Source organism: Lepidothrix coronata, unplaced genomic scaffold, assembly GCF_001604755.1.
Source record: "Lepidothrix coronata isolate B3197 unplaced genomic scaffold, Lepidothrix_coronata-1.0 Scaffold230, whole genome shotgun sequence".
Classification (NCBI taxonomy): Eukaryota; Metazoa; Chordata; class Aves; order Passeriformes; family Pipridae; genus Lepidothrix; species Lepidothrix coronata.
This window is the reverse complement of record NW_016690410.1, coordinates 679654-705848: the sequence shown is the minus strand read 5'-3', so window position 1 is coordinate 705848 and position 26195 is coordinate 679654.

Sequence of the window (26195 nt, the reverse complement as noted above, 5' to 3'; positions counted from 1 at the left end):
AGAAGAAGCATGGCCTTTTTTCTTACATTTTTAATCTAATGTTTTTATGGTTCCCTCTTTAAAAAGGTGATTTAGTATGTCACCATCCTGCAGGCATCAGCTGGTAAACAGTTCATCTCTGCTTTGGCTCTGGAAAGCTCTTAAGACCATTCTTCCTTTTTCCGCACTGACCCTCAACTTCCCCTAGAGGGATTTTAGGCCACTCTCTGTTCTCTCATGAGCCAAAGGTGCTGTTCAATGTGGTTCTGTTTACTGTCAAGCAATATCTTCCCTCTGTTTGATGAGGCCCCTGTCTCTTGTCTGTCCAAGTTTTTATGGTTTTTCTGTCTTTGACAAATGACTAGCACAAAGCACAGGCACCATTGTAAGTGAAAGCTGGAAAGAATTTAACAAGTCATTTGGGTTGCAGTAAAGGATACAGACCTTGAAAACAAGCATCTGACCCAACATCTAGGGATTCTAACTGCATTGCATCCTGCTTTCTGTCAGAGCCTAGTTACACTTTGTTAAAAACCTAAAGGTGAATTAGAAAAACACAGCATCCTGACTTTCTGCACTGGCAAATAGAACAAATGTCATTAGCAATTATGTTAAATTGATCTCTAGGTCAAGGAATTTAACTTCTTGCGTAAATTGTATCTCCTCCAGCAGCAGGATGATGCTACTCCAAAGTCTATCATGTCATTTTTATTACTGATATCAACATTGCAGTCGATGATAAATCTCAGAGAATTTCCACTGCATGCTGTTCCTCTGCAAAAAAAATCCCCTCCATCAAGGAAAAAAGTATGTTCAAGAATCATACTATAAAAGCAAACACTGTCAGCTTATTTTCTTACATGTTTGTGATTTTAGGTAGCAACTGGTGGCTTTTACAGGATCCTGACCTGTATGGCACAATTGTCCTTTCATTCATGCCATAAATGGGTACTAGAAGAATTTGGACCAAGTGCACTCAGTGTGACCACTGTGTGTCCCTTCCAACACAAACCATTCCACGATTCTGTGATTCCTACCCTGCACTACCTAGAGAGCATTTCACAGAGGAAATAAAGCAGGAGCGATGAAGGAAATGCAAGGATTGGTTAGTCTGAATATATCTGAGATGGAGAGAACCACAATGTTCTGAGTTTCAATTAAACTGCAACGGACAAGAATTTCCCACATTATTTCTTCAATGAAGTCACAAGTGCTCACTGTTGGACACTGAGAACACAAGTGTAAAAATGTACCATCTCACCTTCACTGCTCCTGTGCCTGTCACCTTCCTGGATTCTCAAAGATAGAGACAAAAAGCAGTACAATGTTCTTGTAAGGCAAGCAAAGAAGAGAGGAGTATTTTGCTCCCATACTGTGCATGGAGCACTACTTTCATTGCACTGGGCTTTCATACTGTTTTATACCTAACATCACCTTGGTAGAGAGGCCCATTCAGAGGACGCATTTAGATCCAAACCTGACCAGAATTTTGTGTCAGTGAGTCAAATTCACATTAATTTTATTGGGAAAATCCCTGATTCAGAGTTCCTGGCAGTTTTGGTTGTTCTATCAATTTATTTATAATATCCGTAGCCTCTTCTTCTCCACCTCTGAATGCCCCATGCTATAGCATATTCCTTCTCAGTTCATGAGAAAGGACAATGAACACTACCTATTTCACCAAAAAACATCAAAGGCACAAAGAGTAGCAGCTTTTCCTTTAAAGTTAGATATCTACAGGTTAAACAAGACAGATACTTGCCCATGATCCAGATATCCTTATTTTCTTTTCTGGAGGAAAACAAAACAAAACAACTCACAAGTACTTCTAGGGCACTTAGATTTCTAGAAACTCAAACATTTGATTTTTTTTTTACTCAAATCTATGAAATAGCCTAATACAAGATATTATCTTTTTCCTATAAATCTTGCCTCAATGTGTAGGTATGTGATAGGAGATGTTTACCAGGTGAGACAGGGATCCTCTGTGGAGGAGAAAAACATAGCTCCTGGTGAATTTCCAACAGCACCAAATCACCTTCAAGCAGTATGGGAGCAAGACAGTTCCTCCTGGTTTCCACAACAGCTTTAGCACAACCACAGAAACAAGCAGGACCTTACACTTCTTCTACATATTCTGTGGTTAATTTTTCACTGCTTAACATCACAGTTGGTCTTTTACAGCAATGAGTAAGACAGCCCCACATACACTGTCTCTATGGTTCTGAGAGAAAGACAGTCTTGCCCTGACTTAAAAGGAAGTAAGTTTAGCCTAGAAAATTGAGAGTGAAAACACACAGTATGGAATATGCAGTGCAGGTTGATGAGCCATGTCCCAGCTCATTTTATACACTGAGAAAGAAATGCACAATGAATTTGTGCTTTTACCATGGGTAACCACTGTGCGTGATGATAAATTTTATTGTCTCCAGTCTGATCAGTCACTTGTAAAGCTGTGGACTCATTGTGAAAGAAACCTAGATCAAGCTGCTAAAATGTGAGACACTTTATGGGCAATTCAGAGTCTATTTAGACAATGAATATTCATGATCTAGCTGAACAATTTCACATTCATGCTTAGATAATGCAGATTTATGCTCACACACAACAATGATTTGTGAATATTTATAGGTAAACACCTGGACAGTATTTGACACAACCGTGAATATTCATAATTACATCTGAATGAAAGAGAAAGGCTCTACCCGAAGTCTAAACTACAGACACAAGAAGCTAATCCTCTATACCTATTGTGCCTTAATTACAATAAGTAACAACCAAAAATAGCATGAAGGAAAGCATTAGAGGTAGGGATGTACTCATTCAAAGGATCAGTAAAAGACAGGAAGCTTCTCTGAGCTACAAAAGTTTTCATTGGTTTAGTCTTCTGACAGATGTTAGGTTTCCAGTGCAGCACTTTTTCTACATGAAAAATATCCAGATTTTTTGACGCAGAGGTGAGGTTTGGGGTTTTTTTGTTGTTTCAGGGGTTTTTTATCCACATTTTTTTAAGGTTTTTTTATCCACACCAACAGATTAAAATATTTGTTGTGAGAATAAAAATGTATGCAGTTGGACATGTGTGCCCACACGTGTGTCCATGTGTAAGGGGTCTTCTTGCTAAGCTAGCCTGTGTCTTCAACGTTCAAGTCCATGCTGCCCCATTTCAGATTCCTTGTGCATAGTCCTGATGGAGAGGTTTTCAATGCCAGCTGAGATCAGATCAGATCATCACCTGAGGAATGTATGTCTTAAGAGCCTTGGTGTAACTTGAGACAGGATAAAGATCAGTTTTTGCCACAAGGGGATATCAAGGCAGAGATATAGATTGGGACTCCAGCAAAGAAAAGGTGGGTCTGATCAAGGGAAGGGCAACTGCTAGATTCACATGTGTTTGTTCACATGAATTGTCCCCTTAGGAGGTGAGAGGAACCTGACATTAGATCTTCCTCTAAGGGAAGGAAGAACTTCCAGCTGAGGGTTACCTGGACAAGAGGAAGACAGATCTGACTGTCTAGCAAATGTGTCAGCAACCAGTAACTCTATCTCTGCTACAAGCCTCTTCCCAGTCTTAATGCTAACTTCTTAATACCTCTATATTCAAGCTCTAAAACTAATCATGATCTATCCATTCATAAGATCACTGAAATCTTCCTCTCTAGTATTTCCACTGCTGTTTAACTCCTTCTGTGATAGCTCAGTAATATAGGATGAGTCAAATTCTTTCTCCCTGTGTTCACTGGGAGCAAATGAAGCAGTGATGACCTACATCAGCAGCTCATTAGCAGCCAGAGAACAGATCCTGGACTGTGTCCAGTCACATTTGGCCATGCTTTGTCACATTTCATCCTGCCTTAGAGAGGGAGACAAGATGTGAGGCAGCAGAACTACAGTAAATACCATCACCCTTTCCTTGATGCTCCCCAACAAATGTTTTCTGCAGCCTCATATTGTTTGGACTAAGCTGTATAGCAGGCTCTTTGACCTAAATTCATTGAGACAGCTGAAAATTATAGCAGTTGAAAATAAAAGCATCTCCAGGCCAGTAAATAGCCCACTTCTTCCCATTTCTTAAAATTATCTCAGCATCTGGCACTTTTCTGCTGATACCACCTCCTTATGAGAGGAAAATCTAGCTGTCTGCCGGGACACTCAAATGGATGGCAAGCAGCAGTCTAATGTCAATGCTGAGTACCTGTTTCTGTTCCAGGCACAGATGAGTTGCCTCAGCTGCCCTCTGCTTATTCCTCAGGTGTCAGAACCAGATTCGTATCTCACCGGACTGTTTGATTGATGGGCTGAATGAACCATGTTGTCTGTGGGGCGGAGGGGAAGGACTGGGCTAGGCTTGCAGACCCATGATCTGTCAAGCCCATGGCAGGAAGGTGCATGTAAGGCTTGCAGCCAACACGGCTGCGCCCACGCAGAGCACATGGCAGGGAAAGCCATGTGGCTGGACTGCCAAGCAGGTCCACCCGGTGGCCTGCCCACACAACATGCCCTGGAGCCTCTAAGTGGCTGTGGCACCCCTCACTTTGGTTAGGGGGACAGTAAGTGGCAGTGAGCCAGAGGTCCCGCGTAGAGGGAGTGGTCACAATAGCCAGAGTCTGTAAACAGACACGCACTTGGTTTCCATCGCCCCTTGGACTCTGCCTTCCTGACCTGTCAATATATGACCTCCAAGTGGTAAATATGTCTCTCTCCTCTCTTTCTCTCTTTATTCTTTCTTCTCTTAATCTCTCTTTCTTTACTCCTGTGGGCAACTTAAACATCTGTTGTTCTGTATTTCACTCAAGTTTGTGTTTGCTGGGTATAACAAAGGTTCCCTTGCTATAGCAACGCTTGCTAGTGTCAGTAATCTCTTGTAATGCTTTTGGGAAGTTGCATGTTATTTCTGTAAAACCTTTTTTACCAAAATGCCTATTTTCTCAAATTAAAAGAAATCTCTTAGAGCAAAATGTGTTGTTTTTCTCTGGACGTGAACTCATGGTATCAAAGAATCAAAGACTTTGCAAGGGTTCATGTGGCAAAATCTCTTGAAGTCTAAAATTGAAGTGTACAACTGGTAAAAGTGTGGAACTTCTAGACCAGGGTGTAACATCAGGTTTCAACTCTCATGCTCCCTACTCACTCTGGTTTTGCCTCTGTTTGCAATGAAATCCTAATGAAAACCTGAAGAACTACCTGTCACAAGCATCTGTTCTCAGCTCGTTCTCAGTTGGATGGCATCCCCGTGGTGGACTGTGGCTGTCTCCGAAGGCTAAAGAAAAACAGGTGAACAGCTCTGCTCCAAAATGAGTTCCTCTTGGCAGCAGCTGGAAATGGAGCAGCTCTTTATGCTCTCCAGTGCCAGTGAAGCTGAGTCTCTCCCAAGAACATAGCACAGTCATTCCCCACACAGCACTGATATAGCAGAGGCAACACCAAATTTTATCCAGAGTACACGATATGAATCCTAAAGGATTAAACAACTGAAAACAAATTAAGACTTATCATTTCAAAACCTCCTGATTTTTTAAAGGCAACCTCATGTTTACAAAAATTTGTCTCACGATATCTGATTAATCAGCTTTGGAAATAAAGGATATTACCTTTTACGCTCTGTTTCTCCAATTTTCTCTTATGTTGTACTTTCCATCATCAGAAATAGAATTTCTGTATCAGACAACAGTGCCTTTTGCTCAGTTTCTAGCAACCACCACCCAAAGCTTCAGAGGAAAAGTAATGTCCTTTTCCTACTTCCTAATTTCTGAATTCCCTAGGAGATGTTATTCATCTATTCTTTTTCAGAAAACTTTCTTCTCAAGCCCATTTGTGCTTTAAAAAAAACCACAAACCACAACATAGAAAAGGTGGAACTACAGGGACATTTGGTTAGCAATAATCTCATCCCTTCTTTGAATTCATGTGCATATTTTTAATACCTTAAAGCTGTGACTGACTCTCTCCATGCATCAGTATAACAGCTACTGCAGTGAAACTCAGATAAGGACAAAAGTTGCTCATTGATAAATTATAAATAAACAGTGGAGACTACCTCCAAGTGAGTTTAAATCTGTCAAAAAGACTTTTTTTCATTGATATCTCTAACCATCTTTTCAACCCTGTTGCTTATATATCCCGTGGCAGTTAATTCCATGAGTCTGTCACATACTGTGAAATAAAAGTATCTGCTTTCAATAAGTGCTGCCCTTTAGTTTTATTGTGTGTTTTCAGTGCTTCCTGCTATGGGAACCAAGGTCTGCTTACAATGGGAGTATTTCTATTGTTTCTTTTCAAGGTTCTTCAACTGTCACCCTGCAAACACTGTCTTCTTGTGATCACTCAGGGTCAAGCCTTCAGCTGGACATGCAGTCCAAGGCTTGGTGGAAACCCTACGTTGAAATGTTTGTGCAGTGCTGTGTGCTAATCGTGCATGTGAAATACAACAACCACCAGCAAGCTGTAGACACCACTACACTTAAATCCTAAGAGTCTGCATGTGGCGGCTCTTTTGCTTTTTTACTTGCTCTTATGTGCATCTGAAATTCAAAGAATTTGTGATAGCACTGCAATAATCATGATATCTTTAGACCTAAGTGCAAGGGAAGAGAAAGGTGAATTCTCATGCAAGACCTTATGTTTCCAAGCCCACAACATACAAGTTTACATCATCTCTGGGGATTCCTGAAGACCAAAGGAAGAGCCCATTCCTCCATCTTTAACAGGAAAGCCTGCAGAAATAAGTGTCAACCTGCAACAACACTCTGGTCACAGCAGCTGCCAGCTTTCACAGTAGCAGCTGCATTCACCTCTGGCAAATAAAGGCATGGAGAGACAGAAACACCCTGGCTCAAAGGAGGACACACCACCCCTTCACAGCCTACAGTCCCTGCACCTGCTGCCTCTGAAAGCAGCAGCAATTTCAGCCTGCATTTGACCAAGAGTAGCAGTGACTATTAACCATCAGCTATTGAGCTCATGCCTGGATCTCCACAATCTCATTTTGCCTCAATTCCAGCATGGAATAGTAACTAAGCACATCACCTGAAGCGGGAGAAACTTCAGAGCATTTGTCTTCCTGTGACAACTAAAGCAAAACAGGCCCAAAGGCATGAATTTGTCCTCACTACAGCTGGTCTGGAAAGGTTTCAGTTCAATCAGCTTTTCATTAGAAAACACTGGTTTGTTAAAACCACTGTTCTTTGTAGGATATGCTTAAATTCAGCAAAGTACTATGTTTTTGACGTCTGGAATTAGAGAGTCTGGGAGATTAAGGGAAGGAAGGATGAAGAAGGCACAGTTATCATCCTATTGACTTCATGAGGCCAAGTCCATTCTGTGGGTAAATGTCTGTCCGGGGATGCTGCTAGGAACTCATTAGGGGGACAGTAGCAGTGGTGGTGGTGGTATTAGAACATCATGAATAAACAGAATTCAGCCTCCAGTTCTGCCAACACACTCTATGAGCATTAAATTCATGCACACACCAGGAGGGAGATAAAGTAGCACATTTACTCACACTCTTAATAAACATGGCAATCAGGGCTCCATTAACATATTTTTTTTTTACAATATCACCCCATAGCTGCAGAAAAATCTAGTTTTCTACAGACTTCTAGGGCCAAATTTTGCAGTAGGTTGCACCCAGGTGCATCTGCAGTGTCTAATTCAGGACAAGCCAGTATTTACAGCAGTATAAAGCAGAGCAGACTCTTTCCCCTTAAAGTTCACCAGATACCCTTACCCTCCCATAGTTGGGTTTTTATTTTTAGCTTGTCAGCAACAGAGTAAAAACAATAAAAGTCTCATATTGCTCTAGCCAGATGGCGATTCCACTTCCTCTTGTCTAGCTGGCTGTGTGGTGGGTGAGCTGTCCTTGTGCATGAATGCATGTGTCTGTATCTGTGTCTCTTCTCCTCTAGCTTCTACCATGCCTCTGCATACCCTACACACTCTTAATACAGAGAAATGATTTTGAAGAGAGGTTTTGGAGGCTGTAGGTACAATAGGGCCAATCTTCTTCCCAGGAGCAGAATCTACTGGGAGCTCAGGAGAACCATGACCAGACATCTAATATTTTTGTGTTTTTTACTGAGATACCCAGCTCAGATATATCTCAGCTTCTTCATCTCCTTGATCTGCTCTGCCTGGAAGAGCAACAGGAATCCAGGGAGGGGAAAAGGGGATGCTCAGGAGAGAAACTGAGATGCAGTTTGATCATTTTATCTGCATTGTCTGGGTGCCATCAGAATACATTAACTCCTTCATTTATCACAGCACTATCATTAGAAATCTCAATTATTTGTGAATGTCACACTGACAAAATGTTTAATTAGCTACTTTGTTGCATTTATCACTTCTCAGATACAGGGAAGAACTAGAGGCACCCGCACGGGGCCCCATTATTTTTTATAGAAATGTGTGGAGGGTGAAAGAATCTGTAATAAATGTCCCCATCATTACACAGTGATAAAGGTCAGACACCCCCACAGTATTCATATATCTTAAGCTTTTCATAGGGAGCACATACCTGCTAGCTACAGCCTTCTGTGATAGTGACAAGAGAACAATACGAGCTGCCTGGAGACCAATGCAGAGAAACAGATCAGAGGTTTCTATCTCCCCTCAGAGGGTGATGCTGCTCCAGCCTGACAGGGGATAAGTAAGCTGGGCAGGTAAGCAGTTCAGATGTTGCCATGAGGAACTTTTTACAGATAGGTTCTCTCAGGCTTTTCATGAAATTGGACTGTAACTGCAGGTAACTTTAAATTTTACATTACAAAAGTAACAAAAATAAGTTGAGCATGGGCTCGAAGATATTAGGAGTGAGAATGGCTGGGTTTCCTTTTTGCCTTGAAGTCACTCAATCTACTGCTGTAAAGCCAGCAGCCGCCAGTAAGCCTAACCAATATTCCCATCTGACCCAGGACCAGCACAGCAAGAAGAGCATGTGGATGCCCCACCAGCTCCTGCAGAGGTAGAGCACCATGATGCATCATGATGGGAGAAAAGTTTGTTTCAGTGTCTTAATATCCAGAGGCTTTCCATCCAGAGGCAGCAGGCATTGCAAACAGCAGAGATTTGTCTGACCATTTATATTATATCTGTCTATTGAGAATAAGACACAGGGTCACTTCTCATCATGGAAACACATGCTTTTGGATGGAGTGAAGCTATCATTTCATATAAATTACAGCCATTGAGTGACTTCAGATTATGACAGTTCACCTCACGGCAAGACCATCTGGACTACAACCCAGTTTGGGTAGATATTTGGCATTCAAGGCTCAGTGAGCAATGCAAGCAACATTCTTTCCAACACTTAAATTCAATCAGCATGCTCATTTTGCATCACCAGAGCTTCCTATTGGCCTGATTGCCTGAGTTCCCTGGCGTGCCATGTCCAAGGCTAGCAGGTACCAAATATGTGTTTGCATCCCCTAAGGGACCCAATCCGTCAGGTGTTGTCCTCTCCCACATTCAGAGAGGACAGAGATGCAGACTCCACAGTCTATTTCAGAGACAATTCCCTACCAAGGGGGGCATCACAAGTGCCAGAGCCTTCCCCAGCACTGTTCACGCACTAATCCAAACAGTTTTTAACTAAGAAGTGAGTAGGTCTAAGGTGACAGCGTTAAAAGTTCAACAGTGGTTATTTATGAACTGCCTAGCTTTATTTCAAGCACTGGTCACCCATACACATATCTGAGGCATTTTAAATGATTCACATCCATGTAGCTCCCAAAAGCCTTCATGGTGCCAGTAACCCTCTTTCAACTGAGGCACTAAGGCCTAACAGTCAGGGAAAGGATTTCTGGATGGAAATGGTGGGCTCAGCTCAGGATGCTGCTGAGTATCTGAGAAGACTTTCTGCAACATGCTTCATTGCCAGTCTCCTGGCTGATTGCTTTCATCAAGTTCTGGTATTCATATGTCTGTGTAGTATGTTCAATTCAGGACTGGTCTTCATAACAGTTTGCAGAGAAGAAAGAAGAGAGATGAGGAGGTTGGACTGAGAACAGATAAAAATGAGAAGCATCTAAATCAATCTTTTTTTCAGAAGGACAAAACAATGCAAAACAGAAAAAGAATATGCATGGGGAAAATGGGTTAAATTTTAACTTATCAGTCATTTCTACATTTCTTTCTTTAAAGCACTTTCCCACACAGAGCCTCAGAGCAAAGCCATTGAAAGCATGTGATTTCTGCAACAGACATATTAAATGGAGGGAGATGTTCTGGCTCACAAACTCCAATTAGTTCTAATATTAGACCTGCCCATAAAACATACAGTGTCGCTTGCTTTCCACAACCATATCAATAAATATTATTGTACAAGGATATAAATATAACTCATTAGTTTGTTGACACTCAATGGCTTATCTATATATGCAATGCCATCCTGCCATTATTGATGCTTTTTTAATGGCACAGTATCATTAAGCAGTAATGTTTTACTTCTATTAATATCATTTGGGCTGGTTCTTAATAACTAGGCCAGAGTAACTGCAACATCATCTGCAGACATAAATGAGTACCTGATGTATTTCTCAGCACATGTTCAGCATCCTCCATGTTCAAAGTTCTTCCAACTCCATCTGTTTGCTTTAGGACACATGGAAATCTGTAGATAAATGTCCTACCCCAAAACTTATCTATTTGTTTCCCAAAATCCAGGATGCCAAAATCCAAATGTAGTAGCAAATTATCCCTGTTCAGTGGCTTGGTGGTCTGCTGCACCACAGTCAGATGTATGCAGGAACTAGCTGAATGGCTTGACAGGGTGCCACGGTACAGAGGATTTTCCAGCATGGCGTGGGAACAGGGCGGGAGCTCACAAATTCTTCGGGGGTATCTTGGTTGCAACATTCTTACTCTCTCAGTAGCCTTTGAAAAGTTTCATGGATTTTTTCTTGACTGCTCTTTCCTGTTTGTGTCTTGATGAGTTCACATTTTCTTTTGAAAAATCCCTCATTTAGCAGATCTGTGGTTTGCCCCATGTTGTTGTGATAATGCTAAACTGGCAACATACTTTGCTTCTGTCCTGTTACAAGTCATATCGCAGAAGACCAGCTTCTAAGAACAAGACACATTCCTGTCCTTAGGTGGTCCAGCTCTTTATTTTCCTGGCTTCATCCCCACTATTTGCCAGCTCAGAGTAATTTTGGAGATTGCTCCAAAGGCCTGAGAAAAAATACACTTCCTTGTAAATCCCCCACTAAATGCAGGAACTAAAGGAATCTCTGCGTAGGTTTGAACTTTCAGGAGTGAATCATAGAATCATAAAATGGTTTACATTGGAAAGGACCCTAAAGATCATCTAATGCCAACCCCTCTGCCATGAGTAGGGTCACCTTCCACTAGTTTGCTCAAAGTTCCATCCAAACAAAGCAAGAGCCTGCTTACTGCAGCCACTGACCTCAGGCTCGTCTCTGTACCTAGCTGCTGCCAAGGAACCAGCAGTGCCCAAGGGCTGTGCATCGTGGGCTATGCAGGAGCTGTGGTGGGAGCTGGTGAGCAGCACCAGCCAGAAAGCCCACTCTGCTGCAAACAGCATTTGGTTGAGGACATTTCTCAATGTCACACAGGAAGATAAACTGAAAGGTTGAGGGCAAAAGAGAATCCTCCCCACAATAACACTGCAAATTATGGGAACACAGATTAAATGCAGTTGCCTGCTAACCATTAGCTATTTAATTACATGCTCTGGGCAGTGTACAAATTGGTGATATCACTTACCCACTGATCCCAGTGAGTCATTCCTGACCTACACCAGACAAAATGAAAAGAGTTTCAGGCTTCCTTTCCTTTTTTTTTTTCCACAGGAAAAGTACAGGCACCAAAAAGGAACAAATGCATTTTTGTGTACATGGGCTTGATCAGAAAGGGCTCAGGCAGCCTCTTCTCCCAACACCTTTCCTTAGCCAAGTGGTAGAAAGAGATAGAGCCAAGCACCAACTACCCGACAGTGCATGTGGGTGCTGCGGGTTTAACACCCCAGGCCCTGGTTCCAAGGCTGACAATTTACAATCTCTGCCTGGGAGCGAAGTCTCTCTCACAATGACTTTTAAACTTACCAGCTGTAATGGCTCTGCCAAATCTGAATGTAACTGTAGTTACTGCAGCTAGTAATTACATGGGGTTCTCCAGTAATCCCCTCACATCCGTCCTGTAGCAGAGAATGTTTGCATGGTATTTGTGCTCAGCAGCTGAAAACGATGTTGTCCAGTTGTTTAGGTGTACCTTTCTCAATGCCATGTGAGAGATGATAAAATAGCCTTTGTTTTAAATAAAGCTTCTTTTTAATGGGAAATGTCATAGCTTTGTATGCCATGTTTCTTTTAAATTGCATGGGAGATAGACTAGTCTGTTCATGCTACCAGCTGAAGGAATTGCTCTTCAGCTCAAGCTGTAGAAAGTTACGCTGTGGCATTACAGGCCCCTTCTTTAAAACCTTTTGCTCTGCAAGACAGCATGGGACAGCATTAAATAAATAATTTTATGTTCCTGAAAGCCAGATGGCCAAGCTGACATACAGTAAAAACTACAAGAATTAAATAAAACAGGGAGAAAACAGAGGTGATATTTTCAAAATTGGTGTCTCTTCCTATAGAAAAGCATGTTCATGAAGGTGACAGACAGTACACATCTGAAGGTTCAGTGAAGTCTGGAGTGCATCAGAGGACCTAAAACAGCCCAGCCTGGCTGTGGAAAAAGAAGATTGCATGAGGTTGGAGGGGATACTGTCATGCAGCTCCAGCCACTGAGCCTGCACAGGGTTCCTGTGAGGACAGGGAGTGCTCTGGAGGTTTCTTCTCCAGTACTAAGTCAATCTACTCTTGCTTGCCCCTCTTGCTCTGAAACTGATCTGAAAACCCTCCTCAACAAGCAGGACAGAGGATCCTGACTATAGTAAGACCCCTCCAGTCTTTCATCTCTTCAGAGCCTTTTATAAACATTAAGCTGGGAAATGATGTGACCAAACAATCCAACAAAAAGAGTGGTCATTACTTTTGCAGGTGTTCAAGGTGGCACAGCCCTCAAATGATTGAATGGTTAATAACAGATCTGGCCTTGTGTAGTTCTCATCCCACCAACACAATAGCAAATGGCTTTATAACACCCTAACAATCATTTGCATCCTTGGCTTAAGCAGAGGACTTAGGAGTTCCTTTTCCTTCAGCTGCCATTGCAGCCATCTGATTGGCACATCACATTTATTTACTTTACTGATAGAACCTAATTAGGTATAATTGCTGAAGCATCTTAAATAATTCTAAATACAGGAATTGATTTGGGGATTAAATGGAATATGATAATTGTGTAATTGAACAAAGTAGCTGGAGTCCTCACCCAGCTAAGTGGATTTCATGATTGTGGCTGATTGCATCAGAATATAAATCAATCTAATTTGCATGGCTGGCATCAGTTCCCCTACTCCTCTCGAGAGATGGCTTTAAGTAGGTCACATCCTTTGGAGCAGAGAGATTGGAGAGAAATCCCTTGGATTTGGTGCTACATGATGGAGCACTCCATGGTCTCTGCTCAGGAGGGACTAATGTTCCTCTGGGGGTTGGGTGCTTTTCCTAAGGGTTTTGGGTATTCTGTCACTGGCCAGGAGCTGTTTAAGCCCTTCCTGGGTCTGGGGGAATTTATGATGCTCCTTTTTCAATTCTTAAATCTCTCAGTAGTTTGGGCTGTAGTTTCCTGGGAGATCTCTCTTAAGATCACTCTATCAAGGGTAATTTTCAGCAGAAGTGATGAAATTTAAGCAATTCCACCCCAAGGGAAATTGAGCGGTTATTAAGGCACTTGGTGAAAGCATCTCTGTCTCTCAAATGGGCTTCTAGTCCCAGCTGAGTTAATCCACAGCTTGGATCTGTTACCATCCTTGTTTTGTTGGAGGACTCCAATTTTCCAGTGGGAGCTGGCCAAAAAAGCTAGCTGAAGCTAGAGTAGATCTCTTCAGGAGGATTAGCTCTGTGGCCATATGCCAGTGTAATTAGCAAGGCTGGAGAGAGTGCAGTCCTTACAAGTGGCTCCATATGAGCTGCTGGTGCTCTGTGGATTTTTTTAAATTCAGGGAAAACACACATAGTTCCAGAACTGGAGCTTTACATTGTCAGCATCATGATTCACATTTTATAAGTAATAGTACGTGCACACCAACATTAATTCCATTTGGAAAAGCATCATTCTCAAAACTTTTTCATTTTGTCTGTGTATATGTTTATGTGTGCAATTTAAGCTCCAGCTATTGGTTCAAATCCTCTTCATGGCAATTTACATCTAAAACATTCCACATAAATGCTTATAACCACACTACTTCATGACTGCACTGGCTATTAATCGTTTGTTAACATTATAAAATCAGGTATATCAGTTGTGCGTATTTGAAGGAACGTGAGGAATAGAATGTCACCTCTATAGATAAGTTGTTTCTAATATTAAGAATGGCACTAGATTCTGTTAACTTTATTAATTATGTGCATGCATATCACTTTGTTCTCAATGAAGCAAAACATTCAGAGAAACATGGCAGTTTCTTCTGCTGGACCAATCAGTCTGAACTTGTTATCATTCATTCCTAAATCTTTTTGAAGGGAAAATTGTCCTTCTTTCCCCCACAAAGTGGCATATTGATTTCTTCAGTGCAATGAAAATGTTCATCAAAGGGAATTAAAAGAACTCTGAGGCTCTGATGTACTTCTGGCTTTCTCTTTGAAACATCTCTTCCCTCTTTGCGTTCATACATGACTGCTCTCCTGCTCATGCCAAAACTGCACTACCAGAAAGAGAGCACCCTCCTGGGACCACCAGATCCTGTTTCAAATGATAGGAAGGACCTGTTATTCTTCAGTCTGAGGGGTGTTTCTCTATACAGGGAAGGATGTTAAGTGCCTGGGCTGCTCCCTGGCATTTGAAGCTGGAAGTCAGCAAAAGTGCAAAAATATACTTCTGCAAAATTAATAGATTACAAAATTTCATTCAGGCTGAAAATAGGGACAGGCAAATTAGAAAAGAAAAAAAAACAACACCTTTATTTTGGTGCATCTAATAGCTCTTTCACTTTTTTAGGCTACACTGTAGTTTGGATAGGAAAAAATGTTTTAGGAAAGAAGAAGAAATGATGGCTAATTGGTGTTCATCATGCTTACCTTTGGCATGGGCACAGGTAACCCACCTGTAGTTACAGCACAAGCAAAGAATGGGCTTTGTGGTAGATGCTCAAAAAGAAGACCTGAATAGCTCACGCCTCACCTTGCACTTCCAGAACCTGTTTACCTGCAGTGGGGATTTCTGTCAACAAGAACCAGTTATTTACACAGTGAAGGCACCAGTCATTTGTTTCCAGCCATAGCTAAGCTTAGGGACCATTTGAAATCTGGGCAATGTTCCTTCCTGCTAGGCAGGCCACCTCTCAGTGCTTTTTACATCTTGGACCATATCTATACATGCAATAGCCTGTTATAAAATAAAAAATGTTTCTATAGCAAATTTTTTTCGCTTGCTGAATTTCACAGCTAACTTTTTTGACTAAAGGCCTATCAGAGCTACTTTTTCGGAGTGTTCGTTTTGAGATATAAAATTTATTTTACTTCTCTAAGTTCAAAATTAATGTCAAGAAGATCAGTATATTTAGTCAATATATTGAATATATTCAGTGAAGGTATCAACCCCCAAGGTATCATTTCTAGGTTTAATTAAGGATGACAATTTGGAGGGGAAGAGATAAGGACAAATAAACTCAAAAACATAGGTTTATTGTCATATTTTCTGTGGTGCCTGCACAATTAACTCCCAATATGATTAATTATACATTTTATGTGTTGTGAGACACTGTAGCAGCTATAGTGTCATACTGTATCATACTTTCAGCTTATAATGGTGTGAGTGCTCACATAAAGGAATAGCAAAACAAGGTTTAATGGGATTCCAGATTTCTCTTGTTAGCCTGTGGTGCACATGAGCATTGTGAGCAAGAGTTTAAGGACCGGTGAATTTCAGCTGACTGTACTGATGCTGAGGTTATATCCAAGGCTGTGGGTACTGTAGGAGTTATTTCTGTAGTTTGACAATGAAAGGACAGCTCAACTGGCTTATTGATGCTTATTGATGGCTTCATGATTCCACGGGACTAGGATGAACACTTGTATCTGAAGGGCCTAAGTGACGATTTGCAATTTTGGTGAAATTTTCTAGCTAAGGACCTAGAGCAAAATGAGGAGTCCAGTTTCATGTTGCATCTTCTTTAGAATATGCACCAAGAACAAGGGACGATGTTTGCAAAAGCCAAAAGATTAAAAGGATTTTTCCATTGTTCTCTGCCCTTAAGTAAAAAAAAAAATGGGCACATGTTAAATATGGACAATCTGAAAAAAAAACCCTTGAGGGATGAAATGACCTAAACTTCAGGTTGTTAGACTTGAACATCCAGCAAGAAATTAGCATTTTTTTACCTTTTACTTTGAAAGCTTTAATGAGGAAGAGCCAAAAGAGCATTAGCAAAATGAAAATCAATGCAGGTCTCTTCCTACCTGCTAACATATTGCTGGTCTTTCTGGAGCATTGATCAGTTCCTATACAGCTCTGATAAAGGCTTTGCTAAGGCATTAGACACTATAGGCCTTACAGAAGCTTAAACAATAGAAGAACTGTTGAAACCAGCTTAAATGTCCTAATGGTACAATAAAAAGAAGTTTGAACACCCAAATCAGAAGGCAGGTAGAACACCAAGATGCAGGATGATTGAAACTGCACATAGAAGGTGGGAATAACTTTTCTAAAGAACATAATTTGCTTTGATCACTTTAGGAAAAGAGTAAGAAATTGTATCATTTTCTGTTGATCCATGGGATGCAGTTTTGAGTTAATGCCTTAATGCAGGCATCCATGTGTTACTGTCTCAAAAGAGCAAGTGTATTCCTATCATGCCAGCTGTCATTACTGAGGTCTGTGAGGCTACAGCATGCAAGCAGATTAAGACTTTAGCAACCTCGAGTTAAAAAGGCTTTTTTATGACCACAATCAGGTTATTGCTGCAACTAGTACTGCAGAGTACTGCAAATGAATGACTGAAGATGTATTATTCCTCCATCTGCAAGGATCCCTGGCCTATTATGAAGGCAGCTGAGAGCTGAACACATCTCAGAAGCAACTTTGTTTGTGCTTACAGATTTCCAAAGCAGTCCCATGCCACTGTTTCAGCAATTTTTAGTCTCAGAAAGTGTTACAAACAATTAATTTACGGTTCTAAAAGAATGAGTATAACCTCTTACACAGGAAAGGTGGTATAGCAAGTCCTAAAAGCTCACATTAGACATTTCTAGGCACTGGACTTGGGCAGTATCTCCCAGACACAACCCCTGTTGGAGAGATACCTGCTTTTTTCCAGATAGAGGTGGGCTTCAGAGTTTTAAGAATTATTTTTGGTACCAGGAGCTCTTGACAGTGAAGTCAGCACTCCCATCTTCAGTTAGTGATGATCAAAGCTAGTGTTATCTGGCCGCTGCATTTTCAAAGTAGTTGTTTAATGATGTATTTTCTCTGTGCACACAAAGATTCAGGCAGACATTATTGTTTATGTGTAAATGAGGTGGACATGTGATGGAATCTGAAACTTGGCTATCAGCAGAAAAGGAACTTATAGGATTATGTAACAGGCCATGGACAGCAGGAGCTGAAAGTAACTCCTTACTCTGAGGGCTGGGTGCTTCATCACAAGACCCATTAATATTTAGCTATATTTGATTGTCCTGTCTCTTTCAGTAAGATATGAAGGACTTTGTGGTGATGTTGTCAGACGATGGAGGAACCCTTTTGTTCTCTCCCCCAGTGTGGTCCTCGCTATGGGAAAATATTAACCATTTGTGTAAGTGTAATAGAGAATTGTGTAATCCTCTAGTTAGCATAATCCATTCCCTAGTTAGCATAACCCATCCTCTTCCTTAACATATCCCACCCACCTGACCCTGATATTGCGTGTCACATGTTCAATAAATATTCCAGTTTCTACCCCCAACCTGGGATCAATTAGTTTTTGACCTCCGCAGACATTCATTTATGGTATTGTCTTTTTGTGTGGTGGCTTTTATATCATCCGTTTGTGTCTTGCCCTAATGAATGAGGCTGCTGAACCTAGACTGGATGCCTCCCTTTCCCCACTCAGTAGAACCATATCTAAGTTCCAACAGGGTCAAGAATTGTAAGCACTCATATTACCACTGATGTAGCCACTAGTGGGAACATACTCATTCTGCATCAATGTCCATTCTCACTAAAACTCCCCTAAGTCTCAGGCTGTGAGGAGCATCTAATGAGAAGAGACTAGGTCTTGAGATTTTGTGACAACTCATTTTCTTGGCAAAGACAGCAACAAAAAACAAAAACGACACAGCCTTAATCTCTTTCTCTGACAACTTTAAAGCTGTAATGAGAGCAGACAACTGCAGAAAACATTTTCCTTTGCTTTTAGAAACGGAGCTATGTGTCCCTGCTACAGAGCACTGGTGGCAGGCAGTAAGAAAGACTATATTAGTGCCAAAACAACCACTGGCTTAGGCCCTTCACAAAGAGGCCACTGGAGCTTCTTTATTATGTGCAACCTCAAGCATAGATTTAGTACTCAGTAAAGCTACAGTCCCTGCCTTCAATGGAGGTTCTTCATTCCATGCTTCTCAACTGGCACATGAATATTATTCTACCAAGAGTAGTTGACAGGACAGGGAAGAAGATAGAGCCACAAGAGGCTGCATTAGGGTAGCTATGATCCAATATTGCTTGCAGTATTGTGGCATGTGAACATAAAATTAAGGCCCACAGAAAGCACACTGAAGTAGAGAAGTTAATTGTCTACAGCAGATGGTGTCACACAGAATAATAAAAAGCCAAAGAACCTAAAATATTGGTTATAATGTTTGGCACGTGGGCAGTTTCTGTGAGAAAAGAATTGTGCAAATTAATATCCTGATTTGGAAGCTTACCCCAGGAAAGGAGGAGAGGGTTCAAGAAGAAAGATTTGGTCTGGGAGGAGAATGCTGAGATGATATGCTGTAATAGCGCATGCACAAAGGGACTCACAGTAACAGCGAGCTTGTCACACCTTCAGGATGAGGCCACTTGCACAACTACACATGCAAAAGGGATTCTATATGTGCATAGATGAATACAGAGATATATATGTATTTAGACATATATATACACAGATAGTATGTAATAAATAATTTAGTATGACCTTCTGAAAGGTTGTTATATAGAGTGCAGACATTTCCCAAGCTATCCAAGACAGCAAACAACAGGTCAAGCAAACTTCTGCAAATAGGCAGCCTAACGTTTCTGTAGGCTGCAGAAAGGGAGGTTGTAATGATAGCCCTAGCACAGGGTAATCAGATATTTGTGCATGAGGCCCTCCAAAATGTGAAGAATAACATGGAAAAAAAGAGCTTGTTGAATACCTTTGCCAGCAGCAGAAGAGGCTATCCTTGAGGGCTGATGAGAGGCAAGATGCAAATTCTCACCTTGAAAGAGGAGACGAGCTCATGTCTGATGGAAGAGAGAAGGGGAGTACCATTGATGTCCCCTCATTCTCTGATGATTTCTTATGTCTGGACCCCGCTCTTTTCTCTTGTTTCACATCTAGAGTGACACTTTTTCCAGGTTTGATCTTTGCTCTTTCTATTTGTCAGGGCTCTGATCTGTGAGCAGGATTTCTTGCAGTTCTGATGGTTTTAATTAGTATTGTACGTTTTCCCAGGTCAGAATCTGGGTTTTATCCTGCATGCATGCATGATGCCATGATGAAGGAAAGCACAGAGAGACAATAAAAAATAGTGCATTCCCTCAAGCCTGAATTTATCATCTCTCCAGCATGCATGAGAATCTAATTCATGTCAGGTCTCAAAATACTGAAGAAAACATTTTCCTAGACTCATCCATTTTCTCTGTAAATGTGTTCAGAGTCCTGCATCATTTTTGAGTAGTAGGATACTGTTCACTGATCCATATAGTTTTTCTGAGAAGCCATGTGAATTTGAATGGTTGCTGATTTTCACTTTGAGGTTTGGCGTCTTTTCACAGGAAGTGACAGCACAAGGATTCATGTGGACTGAAAACTCCACGCAAATTAACTAAGCTTGTCTCTGATTTACCATCAACCAGAGGATTTCCTCAGATTCACTGCTCTTTGCATAGAGTTACCACTGAAAAATAAATGTCCTGCCTAGATTTTCCAATCTACAATGGAGCAGAATTCATCATACATCTTTTACAACATTCTGATTTTTTTATTACTCTCATCGTAATAAAAGTACTTTATATTTCCAGCATAAACCAGATTAGCTTTTATTCCCAGTCCTTGACTCTTTTTGTCTTGTGGACTGAACATCCGACTGAAGGTGAATCAGACCACAGGTATTCACCTCCTTGAGTCAGCTTTATGGTCAGGATGAGAAATAAGCCCTTCTTCAGTGTGGTTCAGCTATGTTCAGAGAGACACACCTGTGGGGACTTCTTGAACTGCAGAGATTGTAAATTAAATAAGTTTCATGATAAGACTGCCAAAGCCAAACTTTAACCTCTATTTTAAAACAAAACAGTTTAAACTTATGAAGGGTCTCTTGTCTCTAATCATTTAATCAGCTCTTCTCAGAAAACTTTCCTATTTTTTATCCCTGGGTTATATTAATATCGTTCTTAGAAAACACATTGATGACAGAATGCAGTCTCTCAAATTTTATGCAACCTGGTTCCTTTCCTTCTGGGCAACATAGTTCACTAAGAGACAGCTTTTAAAGTTAAGGCAAACAAAAAATAATATTGCTGTAGCAAAGGCAGTTGGGGCAAGAGGTCTTGGCATAGCTGAAGAAATAACATGGAAGCCAGCAAGGAACTTGAACCAGGCTCCATGTGCTCAGGCCAACTTACTGTTGTATTGTGCATGATATATTCTGCTTTAGCAGATTTGTATTCAATTCAAAACAAAAAACAAAACAAAAAACACACCAAAAGCAAACAGTCCTGTTAAGATTAGAAAGGCAAATTAAATTCCTTCTGTCTTTTTGAAACAAGGCAGCTAAGGAGATCACATATCCATAAGACATACATAAGGGCAGGGTAGGGATAGGCCCCTGTTCAGCTTTTCCAACTGTCCCCTCTTCTATGTTCCTTTCAGCCTTGTAGTCTGTCTACAAATGAAAATCAAGGCAGTGAAGATCAAAGGGAAACAGACGTACTTCAAATATCTAGTTTTGCAAAGATAGCAAAATTATTCTTTCATTTAAAAAAGTAAAATCTCACATCACAGAAAACACCACGTGCATCCCCCAGAGGTCCCTTCATCTTTTTCAGTGGAAGAGCACAGGAAGAGCACTGGCCTCAGCTGCCAGGGTGAAGGATGGAGCATGAGCCATCTGGAGCACTCCCCTGGGATCTGGCTTGTATCAGGTAATTATAAGATGTAGCAGGTTTCCTTTACAAAGTACTTTACAAATATTCATTAATTAGCCCACAATGCTTCCCCTTTAGGGACAGAACTGGTTCTGTCTCTGTATGTACAGAGGGGAGGAGAAGATGTAGATTAGATGACTTTCTCAAGACCTTCTGAGGAGTCAGTAACAGGGCATATGTTTGCTCCAGTCCTGCACTTGCTCATGTTTAAAAAGTCCCTTCAACACTACATTCTTCAATAAAAGGGACAGGCAGGTTTTGCTCTGCTGCCTCAAGAGTACAGAAAACATTGTGGTAATCCTGAATCTGACTTTGCAGTACAAACAGAGCAACAGCAACAAACCTACGTGTATAGTAGCATATATTCTTTTAGTTAACAGAGCAGAAATAGTGCCACTTGCTTCACAGAAAAGTAAGAGGAAAAATCTCGTGTCCTGAAAGCATCTGTTATCATGTTGTTTCCATACAAGCAGCATCGCAGGTTGGGGTTACCGATGGGTGGCTGGAGAACTTGGCCAGTTTATCATAGTGAGACCTCTCTGAGTGCCCTGGTTGGCATAATGAGTCTCTGTTTTCTTTATGTTTTACTTAGCAGTAATGGAGAAGTGTCATTCACCAGTAAGTGTATCTCTGGGGAGGGAACAGGAGCTTTCAGGGAGCTGGGAAGAGGAGAATTTGGGACTTGAAAAGAAAATCTGTTGGCCTAAAGTTTTGGAAGCAATTTAATGGCTGGAGACCAGAGTCTCTGGGAAGGTAAATCAGATTGCAGGAGCTCACATTAACTGACAATTTGTCTATGTGTATATGTAAGAATCCTACATCTGCATTAAAATGCTGTTTCTCGTCCAGTTTACACAAACACCATTATCCACTGACGCATTTTAAGAGGAGGAACTTAGAACAATATTTTTGGTTGAAACTCTGAAGGGAAATTTAAGTAAGAGGAGAAATTCATTAATCTGCTTGCAGCTTGAAAGTTATCAAGAGTTATGTACAATATTAATAAAAAAGTGAAATTTTGTACTCAGGTAGGTCACAGCTTCATTTTGCTATCCCACCTGTCAGATGGCAGCACCAGTGCCAAAGCAGTCTCTGGTCATCTCCTCAGGAATCTTTTCTTCCCTGAGAAGACCATCATCCCTTGTAACTAGCTCTCAACTCCACAACCACCCTTGGAGGGCTTTTATTTGTGAACTCACTCTGTGCCTCCTTTGGTTCATACCACTACTGGGATCAGCACTCTGATAGCAGTGCACAAGCAGCAGGGACAGCTGAAATCACAGCACTGTCTCAGGAGGGCTCTCCCTCCATGCAAGAGCACAAACATGGATGTGAGACCCAACACTGGAAGGACCAGAGGTTCCGGAGCTTTCTCCCCCTTTCCCTCGCTCCTCTGAGAGGAACTTCATGCCCACAGGTCTCTTGTTCCCAAGGTTAATTTTAAAAATCTTTTTTTTTTTCCCAAGGTTTGTCCTGTGTATTTGTCACTACTGATGCAGATAGGGACTCCTTTTTTCATTAAACCTTAGTTTTTAAATGAGATGTCACAGGTAATTTTTGGGGTAAAAGAAGCTGCACTATCATCATGATGTTTCCAGAGCCGTGACTGTCCTCTCAGTTGAACCCCCCTTGCTCTGAATTGTGAGCAGTGCGGTTGTACCTCAAAGAGAAGAAGAGATATTTCACTGACACACGAGACGGTGCTGGCTCTGAAGCACACAGGTAAGATGACTGACTGTCACTTCTTCTGTAATTCTGAAAAAAATACTGGGCTCACATCCTCCCAAAATGTTTTGGACTTACACAGCACTAATCACCTGCGGTAACTAGCAGAAGGCTCATCAACTGAACTATCCATCAGTTTAAATTGGTCAAAATACACAATAGAACTGGATTTATCCCTGCCCTCCAGACTCTTATTTTGTTGCACTGGTACTATTAAGAAGAGAAAAATCAGAATTTCTTTGTCTCCCTTTGTTCAAACACAGTTGTAATCTAGCAAATATAACAAATAATAGTAAGATGTAATTAACATATGTCTGTGTATGTGTTAATTTTTTGTATTATGTTAAATTTTAAATTCCATTCAAAATCCCTCCCCACACAACATCTTTTTCTGAGGCACCTGCAAATATTTTGTCAAGAAATGTCCTAAAAGAAATGTCAGGCTCACTCAATTTTTGCATATACAAACAAAAATAGCAGTGTTTACCAGTCCAATAATGAAAGATTAACTCATGCAAACACTGTTCAGGACTGTATTTCTAATCTTAAGAAGAAAACCTCACATGCAGGTGTCTTCCCCGAATCTTGAATGACAAGGTCAGATAATAATATCCTACTCTGAAATATCAATGCCACTGCAGAGAACTGCTCACTTGCTCCACAAACATGCTATACACTCAAGACTGGGAAAGGTGACTTTTTAGACAATAAAGACCCTCAGCTTGCAGATGAATTGCTTGCTGGTAATCCATTCAAATTCCTTGGAAGAAGGGAAGGCAGAGTTGCCCTGTGCTGGGATCTCTGAACTCTTTGAATAGCTGGAGTACCCCTTTCAACAAGGTTTGGATCTGCTTCCCCTTTCCCTTACACCACTGTCATCCCCCACTATTGAAATCACTGCAACAGGTAGTAAATCAAAATTTATATATTGAAGTTAAGGCTTTGCTGCTTGTGGATCTTTATATGACAGCCCTAAAGCATGAACAACCATTGATAGGAGTTGTTTTCATTTTAAAAGAATGTTTTACATTTTATTTTACATTTTCCATTCAATTCTGTTTTCACTTCTGCTGACAAGAGTCTTTGCTTAATTTAATAACAAGAATACTAAGTGGTCACTTGATATTCGTCCCTCTCAGGTCTTCCTCTACAGAAATAATTTTTATTATCATGCCTGTTTCAAAAATCTTTATCCCAATCATACATATGGTCAGATTCTCTCCACAAGCCACTGTTGTGTGAAAGGACATCATCAAATAAATACAAACACATTGGCACAGGTTTCAGTGTTAGCCATTAAGTGAAATGGTTTATTTCCAGTCATAAAGAGCGTCAGTGAGGCTTCAGCTAAAACAAAGACATCTTTATGGAGCTTGTTTTTTGCCATTTTAGCCTTGCACAGTTCATGCCCCCGATAAAATTACTTCTGGTTTACACCTATATAACCTATAGTGTAAAATGCTTGAATTGATGTTTATTGGGAAATCTTTGAAGTGTAAATCACTTGTACCTGTTTCTTTAGCCTTGGTGCTACAGTCGGCTTTACTGCAATTAACTGCAAATGTTTGCACACAAAGCTGCCACCTAATACAAGCTTTTGTAAAATCACAGTCAGTGTTTAACCTTGAAGTGTGCCTCTTTTGAAAATATATAGGTGTTATTATTAGGTGGAAAAGCCAACCTTCTTGAAATATCAGGTTTAATACCACTCCTTGTAATAAAGTTTCTTTGTTCATTGCAAGGGAAAAGAGATGGACTGACTGCAGCGAGGGCCAAGAATAGGTTTCTCACCTAGCACAAATCAAATTATCACTCCTGAGTTGGGTTTGGAGATGAGCTAATTTGTACCTGAGGTGTTCTTTGGGGGGGGGGGTTGTTGTTTGTTTTTTGGTGGTGGTGGATTTTTATTTGGGTGGGTTTTTTTCTCCATCCTGTACAGGTAGAACTTGCTGCCTTGCAATACAAAACCAATCTTTCTGGATCTCCTGGGTTAAAAAGTGAAAATGGATACCTTTCAGTTAAGACTTGGACTGAGACCTCCTATTCCTTTTTGCTTGGCCTAATGTGCTTTTGCAGAGGACGTTAGCAGCCTAGCTTGGACAAGCACCATGAGTAAAGGGTTGAATAAATCTTTAGGGTACCAGTTTGAGGAATTCAAAAAATCAAAAATCAAATACCCAAGAACAGCAACTGTAAAAAAGAAAAATTGATGACTTGGATTGATGAATTGAATTGACTTACAAATTGATGCTGCTTTCCTTTGTCTCCCTTCTTAACTGTGAGAATTAGCACATGGTTGTATCAGACTTTCAAGTTTACTGTTACAACCTGAGAATTTCAGACCTCAATCTTTGTTTTATTTTATGTTTAGGGAGAGCACTTTCATGTAATGGCTTTTCTCCAGGAGCTATGGAGCTGTGGCTTGGAAAGGCACTTCGCTGATCACAAGACTTCCAATAAGCTCACTACCGAGCTCTGGGGAGCAATCCACTGCCTGGATGTGATGAGTTGACCTTGGCTGGACACCAGGTGCCCACAAAGCCACTCTATCAGTCCCCTCCTCTGCAGAACATGGGTGAGAAAATAATATGAAAAAAACCCTCATGGGCCAAGATAAAGGCACTTTAATAAAGCAAAAGCAAAGGTCATGTGTGGAAGCAAAGGAAAACAAAAGATTTATTCTCTACATCCCATCAGCAGGCAATGTACAGCCATGTCCCTGTTCCTCTGGAAGAAAGAAATTATAGAAATGCCCCCACTCCTTCTCCTTTCTCCTAGCATTTATTGCTGAGCAATGTCAATATGGTATGGAATATCCCTCTGGTCAGTTTGGGTCAGCTGTCCTGGCTGTGTGCCCTCCCAGGATCTTGCCCACCGCCTGCTTACTGGGTGAGGTGGGGGAATGCCGTAGAGACAGCACTGATGCTCTGCTAGCATCACTCAGCCTAAACACTGGTTTTGTTGAAAACACCTTTCTAGCTATCAATAGAGAGCACAGCACTATGAGGGTTGTCATGGGGAAAATTAACTCTGTCTCAGCCAGACCCAATACACTGGACAATTAT